Source organism: Pongo pygmaeus, chromosome 13 (genome assembly GCF_028885625.2).
Source record: "Pongo pygmaeus isolate AG05252 chromosome 13, NHGRI_mPonPyg2-v2.0_pri, whole genome shotgun sequence".
Classification (NCBI taxonomy): domain Eukaryota; kingdom Metazoa; phylum Chordata; class Mammalia; order Primates; family Hominidae; genus Pongo; species Pongo pygmaeus.
In genome coordinates this window covers 43,501,664-43,512,576 of record NC_072386.2, presented here as the reverse complement: position 1 = coordinate 43,512,576, position 10,913 = coordinate 43,501,664, and the positions used below count along the sequence as shown (strand labels likewise).

Sequence of the window (10,913 nt, the reverse complement as noted above, 5' to 3'; positions counted from 1 at the left end):
GAGAGGAGTTCTTGTTTCTCGCTCTTTCTGTTTTGGTTTTTTTGTTTTTGTTTTCTGTTTGTTTGTTTGTTTGTTTTTTGAGACAGTCTCACTGTCACCCAAGCTGGAGTGCAGTGGCATGATCTCAGTTCACTGCAACCTCCGCCTCCTGGGTTCAAGTGATTCTCCTGCCTCAGCCTTCTGAGTAGCTGGGATTATAGGTGTCCACCACCACACCTGGCTGATTTTTGTAGTTTTAGTAGAGACAGGGTTTCACCATGTTGGCCAGGCTGGTCTCGAACTCCTGACCTCAGGTGATACGGCCGCCTAGGCCTCCCAAAGTGCTGGGATTACAGGCATGAGTCACTGCGCCCAGCATTTCTCGCTCTTTTTGACTTGCCCTAGTCTGTCTAATATTGTCCTGGCAAAGAGGAAAGGAAGCGGGGCTAACTCAGTGTGTTGGGGACACAAGTGGTTTTAAGCAATCCTAACTACACTTGCCATAAAATGCCAGCTGTCCATGTTTGTTGAACTCTGAGATCTGAATAATATTGTGCACTTTATCTTTATGGCCTCTTTTATGCTAACAGGCCTAGGGGTAGCAAAAAAGGGCAATGTACTGTAGTCTGCTAAAAGCTTTGCCGTTTGATTGCTTCATAATTTCACCATTCATCTAATTTGGAGTGCACATTCGTGCAACAAACCTGTCTGTCACCCTTAACAAGCTCTTTGGCACAGACCAGAACAATCTCCCATAATGTAAACAACCTTCTCCTTCAGCAGAGAAAGAAAACACACAACAGGTTTTTAACACTTGCAGAAGTAATTGCCTTGGACTTTCCCACCCCTGGTATTGGATTTCTCAAGTCCCAGGACTCTTCATCAAGGAATATCTTTTAAAACATTTTCCCCCTATTCTTTCTTCAAAGCAATTCCATACACATCTTCTTAACACCTTCTATGCACAAGCCCCCACACTAGGAAATGCAAGCTATGGGACCCTCTGTAAGATCTGGGCTTTGCTTCCTGGAGAAAGGCCCTTCTGTAGTAAAGAGAGTGCATGCTTTAGAGTACGACAAATGTTGTTTTGACTTTGAGGCTTCCACTTGGTAGCTGTGTGACCCGGGCAAGTTAATCATTTCCTTCCAGCCACATTTTCTCATTTCCAAAATGAGGTCTAGATATTAGCTGCTATAGATTGGGGGACACCAAAAAGGATGTTAAATGTATGTGCATACACATAATTAATAATATAAAGTGAATTAAATACATTTAAGTGTCATCTACTCTCTGCTCACCCAGCCTATCATTTCCTATCTCAATTCCTTGAATCAGCCACCTTTTATTTATTCACATACAAATACACACAAACACCAAAGGAAAGAGAGAGTAAGGGAGAGGAAAAGAGATGTAGATTTCATTTCACTTCTTCAACTGCTTCCCTTAGGATAAAGACCTTTCCTCAATTAATGAAATTTTCTAATTTGCACAATGTAATAGCTGACACAATTGAATTGAAGGAAGGATGGAGAGTAGACCATGCCACATTTCCATCAATCTGTAGAAACATTTAAAGGTCTATAAGAATTGAAATGGTTTAAACTGAAGAAAATTCTCAAAAGGGATCTAACAAGTCACAAGAAGGAAATTTGGGGGCTGCCATATCAAAAATGACAATGAACATTGTGATTTAAAGTTGAAAATAAGCTTGATTTTTTTTTTTTTTTTTTACTGCTTTGACAAGATTGACTATTGGCTTTGATGTCATATTAAAAAAATTCTACAATAAAAATTCCATAAGAGTTATGGGACCATTTCTTAATTATAACCATCAAAAGTAGGTAAACAAGGCAAGCACCTTCTTTCTAAATGAGTGAGTAGAAAAGCTAATGACAGATAACATTTAAAACATAAGGACCTGAAGAACTTCTTTACCTTCTCTTTTATCAACGTGTTCAAGAGTGATGAGATAATGAGTGAGATAATGAGATGTGAAATGGATAAATTGTAGGAAGGTAAAAAATGGCTAAAGCATTGTAGAGAAAAAAACAATATATTCTAATTAGCTGAGCCTGGAAGTTTGCATTTAAGGGAAGCTAAGGAGCTTATAGGTTATTTATTTGGGTTTTTCATTTTGTTTTGTTTTAGATATGCTGAAGACTGCAATTTATAAAATTATGTGTCTGTCACTCCTACCAAACCATGAGGTCCTGGAGAGAAATGAGACACTATAATGAACCAGGGTCTTCAACTAGGCCCAGCCTACAGGATGCCTTTAGTGATGATGATGACAAAGACAACAATGATAGCAATAAAAAAAAAAAAAAGGATAGCTAGTGCAACTGGAATAATAACAGTTAACATGTATTCAGCTCCTACTGTGGCCCCAGACACATTTCTAAGAATTGTATACGATATATATACATATGTATATACATACATCCTAATTAAATACTTACGTGATCCTCAGCAGAGACAATATTAGTTTTCCAACACATTTGCAGAATATCTTTTTTTTTTTTTTTTAGAGACAGAGTCTTTCTCTGTCCCCCACGCTGAAGTGCAGTGGTGCGATCACAGCTCACTGCAGCCTGGAACTCCTGGACCAAGAGATCCTCCCAATTCAGCCTCCTAAGTAGCTGAGACTACAGACATGCACCACCATGCCTGGCTAATTTATTACTTTTTTGTTTGTTTCATTTGAGACAGGGTCTCGCTCTGTGGCCCAGGCTAAAGTGCAGTGGTATGATCTTGGCTCACTGCAGCCTCCACCTCCCGGGCTCAAGTGATCATCCCATCTCAGTCTCCTGAGCAGCTAGAGCTACAGCGTGCAACCATGCCCTGCTAATGTTTCTATTTTCAGTAGAGACAGGGTTTTGCCATGTTGCCCAGGCTGGTCTTGAACTCTTAGGTTCCAGCAATCCGCCCCGCTCAGCCTCCCAAACTGTTGCAAAGTGCTGGGATTACAGGTGTGAGCCACCATGGCCAGCCTCTTTTTGTTCTTAATAATTCATGATTCCTTGTCAGTCCACCCTTCAAAGAGCCATGGCTGTCTAACTCAGATTACAGAAAGTCTTATGGGACAGAAGACCATGGCTCAAAGAGAATATCCCTGCCAGAGGAGAAGAAAAAGCTTGTCTGTTCAGCCCTGAAGACTGTGAAGCCAAAACTTCAACGGGGGCTATCCGTGAATAGAGAGATTGTGTGCAATTTTACTTCTCTCTTGTGTACTTACTTATATACGCCTATATGAAACAAGGAACATGCATTACTTCTAAAATAAGTAAAGAAAGACATTATGGAGCCATTTTTTAAAGAGAATGATATGCTACAGTCCATGAAATGAATTTCAATCAACAGTAAAATATTTAATGCTAAGACACATTACAATCAGTATTACAAAGGAAAAACAAGAAGCAATGTCATTATGAACACTGAGTATCACTTGAGATTTCTGTCTAGTTTGAGGCCTGAATGCTCTGAGCCCTGAAAATAACAATAAAAATGATTTTGAGAAAGTAAAACAGGACCTCTCTTGAAAGGTTAAGAAAGCTGGGATGAAAGAAGAATTGAGGGACAATTTATCAACAAATTCAAATTGTCACAAAAATGATATTGACCAGCTGTTCACCACCTCCATTTAGGACAAAACAAGACAAACATATATCAAATTGCAATGAGTTTGTTGTTCAACAGTAAAACAACCTTCTCGAACATAAATGTGATAGATACTGAAATTCATGGCTCTTTATCCCTGGAAATACTTTAAACTAATATACATGGGCAACTCTTGAGGGTCTGCTTATACAGTTTTGCACAGAAGCTAGACAAGTTACATTCTTGCAATTCTAACGTCACTCTAATCCAGTGGATTTAAACTATTTGAACCATGATGAGAGGCCTTCATGTAGTGCTGTATATAAAACAAAGTTCCTCCTGTTGTACTTAAGTTAACTCAATTGTAACCACACTAACACCCAACTTATGAAACAGTTGACCAAAATTTAGGCTTCTCCAGAATATTTTCTCTAAAAGAAACTTTGCAGCAGAAAGATTTTAGAATAATATTTGACCTCCACTTAGGTTTTCTCTCTTGCTAGACTATAATGAGAACTGGAATTATAATTGGACATGATGGAGTCATTCAGCTTGAACCCATTAAATTGATGATGCCAAAACTGTGGTATTCTGGTTCCTTGGGGAGGGAAGGGGGTGTAAATTAAAAGAACGTCTATGTTCCTGTACCAATAAACTCAATAAATCTAGTTTCCTGTGTTTTATATTTATTATATTTAATATTTATGCAATGATTTTTCATTAAACATACCACAACAGGCCAAATATATATATGTGATACTTTACAGCACTCAAACTTTTCTATCTGTGCCCTTACCTGATCCTTGCAACAACACTAAGCAGGCTCCAAATTTCATTATTTTAATGATTCTGGAACTAAAGTTCAGAAAAGTTAAGTGATTGGCTCATGTTTATTCAGCTAGTAAGCATTAAAGATTAAACTGGGGTCATATGACTAATCCTTCAAGTCTCTTTCTGTTTCACCATTCTTCTTTACATTCTCCATCCTTTAGAAGTTCACAGTATAGTTGGTGACACGCAGTTAAAATGGTAAAGAGTATTAATATGAAAATAACCCCATAAGGCAATGCAAAAGTCACAGGAACCCATATAATCGAAGAGTGAGATTGTGGCATAAGTTACAAGGGCTGCTAGAATCTAGACAACAAAGAAATCATGGTGACCAGAGGAGGCAAAGATTGATTAAGGAAATGACGTCATATGCTAAAGTATGGATAAAGTTTTTTAGACTAAGAAGGGAAGGAAAAACATTTCATTTAAAGAGAATGGCAGAAGCACTAAGTGGGAACCTCAGTGGTAGCTTCAGAGGACCATGAAGAGATTAGCTGGAGTGCAGGGTCCACACAGAGTCAGGACGATGTATGGCAGGATCTGGGAGAACCTTGAATAAGGTAGAATTAATATTGACTAAATGTCATTTTACTCTAGGCACTTTATAAGCCTGACATCATCTATTTCTGAAACACTCTCAGGGTAATTACCATCCCTATTTTCCAGATGAGGAAATTGATATTTCAGCCATGTTAAGTGGTTTGTCCAAAATCCTGTAGCTACCAGTGTGAATTACCAAAAAATGGCCACAATTTCCTGTCCTAGAAAGCATTCCCCTTTTCAATATGCTTTGCCTCTTATCCCAAACACAAATGTAGATTATTTCTCCAACCCTTGACTCAGGACTGGACTTGTGATAGAAATGTGTCAGGAGTAGCATGGATGCCAAGGCTAGGACCTAAGGCACCTTGCAACATAGGTTTTTGTCAACTGGGAATGCAGCAGCCCTGTGAGCACAAAGCAGCTGGCCTAGACTCCTGGAGGATGAGAGGCCACATGAAGGAGAACCTCAGTGCTGCAGCCAAGAGCCAGCAGATACTGCCAGAGATGAGGGGCACTTACATCCATCTGGGATTTTCCAGTTGACCATCCCTCCAGCTAATTGCAGCTGCAGCAGTAAGACTGGGTGAGACTGGCAGAGGAAACACCCAGCCAACACCCAGGATCATGAGAAGTCATCATTCTTATTTTCAGGTATTTCTTTTTTTTTTTTATAGCAGCATGATTTATAATCCTTTGGGTATATACCCAGTAATGGAATGGCTGGGTCAAATGGTATTTTTAGTTCTAGATCCCTGAGGAATCACCACACTGTCTTCCACAATGGTTGAACTAGTTTACAGTCCCACCAACAGTGTAAAAGTGGTCCTATTTCTCCACAACCTCTCCAGCACCTGTTGTTTCCTGACTTTTTTTTTTTATTATTATACTTTAAAGTTTAGGGTACATGTGCACCATGTGCACAATGTACAGGTTTGTTACATATGTATACATGTGCCATGTTGGTGTGCTGCACCCATTAACTCGTCATTTAGCATTAGGTATATCTCCTAATGCTATCCCTCCCCCCTCCACCCACCCCACAACAGTCCCCGGTGTGTGATGTTCCCCTTCCTGTGTCCATGTGTTCTCATTGTTCAATTCCCACCTATGAGTGAGAACATCTGGTGTTTGGTTTTTTGTCCTTGCGATAGTTTGCTGAGAATGATGGTTTCCAGTTTCATCCATGTCCCTACAAAGGACATGAACTCTTCATTTTTTATGGCTGCATAGTATTCCATGGTGTATATGTGCCACATTTTCTTAATCCAGTCTATCATTGTTGGACATTTGGGTTGGTTCCAAGTCTTTGCTATTGTGAATAGTGCCACAGTAAACATACGTGTGCATGTGTCTTTATAGCAGCATGTTTTATAGTCCTTTGGGTATATACCCAGTAATGGGATGGCTGGGTCAAATGGTATTTCTAGTTCTAGATCCCTGAGGAATCACCACACTGACTTCCACAATGGTTGAACTAGTTTACAGTCCCACCAACAGTGTAAAAGTGTGTTCCCATTTCTCCACATCCTCTCCAGCACCTGTTGTTTCCTGACTTTTGAATGATCGCCATTCTAACTGGTGTGAGATGGTATCTCATTGTGGTTTTGATTTGCATTTCTCTGATGGCCAGTGATGATGAGCATTTTTTCATGTGTTTTTCGGCTGCATAAATGTCTTCTTTTGAGAAGTGCCTGTTCATATCCTTCGCCCACTTTCTGATGGGGTTGTTTGTTTTTTTCTTGTAAATTTGTTTGAGTTCATGGTAGATTCTGGATATTAGCCCTTTGTCAGATGAGTAGGTTGCGAAGATTTTCTCCCATTCTCTAGGTTGCCTGTTCACTCTGATGGTAGTTTTTTCTAAGCTTGATTCTTTCTATCATATGACACCACTAGTGAAATTGAAAAATTTCCAGTTATTAATTGGGAGCTATTTAAAGTATTTGAGCTAGAGAAAGAAATGAAGAGAATACTACTCTAAACAATGAAGTTGGCATTCTAAACTTTCAGAGAAGAAAGTTGAGGTACTTAGTAATTATAACAACTTGGGTTTTAGTTACTGAGTATCATAAAGGTGGTTTGAATTGAGAAGGCAACTTTCCCGCCTACTAATTTCTCTCTCTGTTAGTAATAAAAACCTCGTTGGGAGGAAGTGGCGCTGTCTGTCCATGCAGCTCTAGTCGGCTCCTCAACGTGGAGCCATGGGAGGCCTTGGGAAGAAGAAGTATGAACAAGGCTCAGCCACCAACTACATCACCCAGAACAAAGCCTGGAAGAAGCTCCAGCTGAGCCTGGCTGACTTTAGGCGGCTGTGCCTTCTGAAGGGCATTTATCCCCATGAACCCAAACACAAGAAGAAGGTTAACAAAGGTTCTACAGCAGCCCAAACTTTTTACCTTATCAAAGACATAGGGTTTCTCCTCCATGAACCTATCATCAACAAGTTCTGGGAATACAAGGTGTTAGTCCGGAAGCTCCTGAAGGCCTATGGGAAGAGCAAGTGGAAACACTGTAGAGCATCTAAAGGACAATAAGCCCAACTACAGACTTGACCACATCATCAAGGAATGGTACCCTATGTTCATTGATGCCCTGCGGGACCTGGACAATACCCTCTCCATGTGCTTCCTCTTTTCCACCTTCCCACGGACTGGCAAGGGCCATGTGCAGACCATTCACCGTGGAGTTCATGCACTACATCATCGCTGCTAGTGCCCTGCCACAAGGTCTTCCTGTCCATCAAAGGCATTTACTACCAGGTCAAGGTCTCGGGACAGCCCATCATGTGAATCACCACTTATGCCTTCTCCCATGACCACCCAACAGACATGGACTACAGGGTCATGGCCACCTTCACCGAGTTCTACAGCACCCTGCTGGGCTTCGTCAACTTCCGCCTCTACCAGTGGCTCAACCTCCACTACCCACTGAAGCTTGAGGGTCAGGCCCAAGAAGAGGCAAAGGCCAGTGAGGGCACCCATGCGTTGGACTCTGAGAGCTCCATGGAGAAAATGGCTGCCCTCAGTGCCAGCCTGGCCCTCATGGTGGTGCCTGCCACAGAGGAGGAGCCCAAGGTGGATGAGTTTCCCACCAATGGGGAGATGTCAGCACAGGAGGAAGACTGCAGGAAGGAGCTGGAGGTGCAGGAGAAGCACAAGAAGCTTTCTGAGGGCCTAAAGTTCTTCCTGAACTGAGAGGTGCCCCGTGAGGCCCTGGCCTTTGTCATCAGTTTTTGGGGGGAAGTGTCCTGGGACAAGTCTTTGTGCATCGGGGCCACCTATGACATCACGGACTCCCGCATCACCCACCAGATTGTCGACTGGCCTGGGCAGCAGACCTCCATCATTGGCAGGAGCTATGTGCAGCCCCAGTGGGTGTTTGACTCGGTGAATGCTAGGCTTCTCCTCCCCATGGCAGAGTACTTCCCTGGGGTGCAGCTGCCCCCACACCTTTCACCTTTTGTGACTGAGAAGGAAGGAGATTACCTCCCACCTGAAAAACTGAGGCTGCTGGCTCTGCAGCAGGGAGAGGACCCAGGAATCCTGAATGCATCAGAAGAGGAGGAGGAAGAGGACGACGACAATGAAAATGATGGTGATGAAGGGGGAGAAAATGAAGAGGAGGAGGAGGAAGATGCAGAGGCTTGTTCAAAAAAAGGAGGAAGAGGCCCAGCTGGAAGCCCTGGAGGAGCAGAGAATGAAGGGGAAGACAGGCACCTTGAAGCTGGAGGATGAGCAGTGGCTAGCCCAGGAGGAGGAGAGCGAGGCCAAGCACCTGGCCATTATAATGATGAAGAAGTGGGAGAAGTACCTGTACCAGAAGATCATGTTTGGCAAGAGGCGAAAAATCTGAGAGGCCAACAAGCTGGCGGAAAAGCGGAAAGCCCACGATGAGGTGGTGAGGTCTGAGAAGAAGGCCAAGAAGGCAAGGCTGGAGTGAGTGCCGGTGGCCCCTCACAGGGCTGAGGCCAGTTCCTGGCAGCTGGACGTGGCAGAAGCAGGCCAGAGGACCTAAGTGTGATGGAAATAGTCGCTTCTCTCCTCCTCCTTTCTCCAGCCAGCCCTGACCCCTCATGCTCTCTGACTGGTCCGGTGGGCAGCCCTGGCCTCTCTTGGATGGAGCTGCCCTGCTGGTGCCTAGGCAAAGAAGAAGCCTCTGTGCCCAGCCTGATTCTGTGCTCCCAGGAGCCAGTGACAGGAGGTGCAGAGGCCCACCCAACCCCTTACCTGCTGCCCCCATCCACCCTGGCTTTCCACAGCCCCCTCCCACACAGTTGGACCCATGATTCTCAGGGTGCTGTGATGGGGTGAGGGTGGGGGGAGCATTTGTTATTAAATGACTGGATTTTGTGCCAAAAACGAAAAAGAAAAAAAGCCTCAACATTTTCTGATGACATGGGCCATCAGGAATAAAAGCTACATTTCCAGACCTCCCTTGTAGATAGCAATAGCCATCAGACTAAGTTCTGGCAATTAAATTATAGCAACAGTGTTAGACAGGAGCATTTTTGCCTCATTTCCCTGTACTTTCATAGCACTTCCAGCCTGAAATACAGACATAAAGGCACATCCTCCGCCACCACCCTGGATCAGGAAGATAAGAACCACACATTAGATACAGTAGTGTTGAAAGATGTCTGCATCCCTGATGACCCCATGGTGCCACCATGCCGATCCTTCTACCTTTGCATTATTTTTATTAAAAAGTGAACTATAATATTATCTTAATGAAGCTACCATAATTTTGGAGTTTTTGTCACATTCAACTCAGCAGATAAATTGGTAATTGGTGCAGGAAAATTCTGGGAAGGAAGCATCAGAGGATTTGGTTCTCCCCAGGTACAGGAGACAAAGACGATGTCCAAAAATGAAAGAACTTTTTAGCCTGGATAATTCAAAACACTATAGTATTTTCCCTTTTATGTATTCAGTTCCCACTCCTCCCCTTAGCCAACCAACACATCAGGGAGTCTTTGAATCATGGGAATTTACGCAGTCTTCTCATTGTGTAGTTTGAACCCCATGAGTACCAAGTCACACTAGTTGCCCATTCCAAAATGCAGCCAAGTAGGAAGGAATTCATAGTATGAGTAGAATGGCCATAAAAAAAGGTTGGCCAAGATCAACACTCCAATCCTTCTCTTACTTGGAGTAAAGTTGCTCTTATCCCAGAAACACTATAAACCTGTACAACTGAAACCTGTACAATGAAAAAGTATCATTTGGGATAGAAAGAAATGGTGCTCAAGATGCCTGGTATACATCAGTCAACAAACAAGAGACACAAAACTTCTGCCTTCATGGAACTTAGATTCTGCCAGGGAGAGGCCAATAATAGAAGAATAAATATAATCAGTAAAGTAAATGATATGGTATGTTAGACAATGATACATTCACTGTAAAAAGAGGAAAAGAGGAACTTGGGAAAAGCAGAAGTGTCCTCAGCAGGAGTTTGGAGGGAGCAATGTTCATTTCTCAGGATACATATTTCATTAGAAGGTAGGCTAGCTGGAGTATATAGAACTTTCAGGAAAAGAGGTTTGTAAACATCCACAAAAGAGATGAACTTACTGCAGATAATATGTTCAATCCCTTTAGGTCAGTGAGATAGCCTGAGTGGTTTAATCAAATATGGGTGAGATCCGCATATAATGGTTTCCAGTTTAGAAAACTAAGGAGCCCAGTAGAATTAACATTATCAACAGTACTGTTTAATAATTAAAGTCACATAATAACTATAATCAGTTGAACGTAGCTCACATTTATTGAGCTTTAACTACATGCTAAGCACTGTGAAAATTGATTAAGAGAGATGAGCTCTCAGAGGAGATGGTACTTGAGGCAGAGGGAATCCTATTGAAATACTTTTTTTTTTTTTTTTTTTTTTAGACGGAGTCTCACTCCGTCACCCAGGCTGGTGTGCAGTGGCACGATCTCGGCTCACTGCAACCTCCGCCTCCGGGGTTC

General features: G+C 42.4%; 1 pseudogene; it reads left to right on the top strand.

The window, feature by feature from the left end:
- The first annotated feature begins 7,148 nt into the window (after nucleotides 1-7,148).
- On the top strand, nucleotides 7,149-8,886 carry LOC129044500 (pescadillo homolog; annotated as a pseudogene).
- The last annotated feature ends 2,027 nt before the right edge of the window (nucleotides 8,887-10,913 follow it).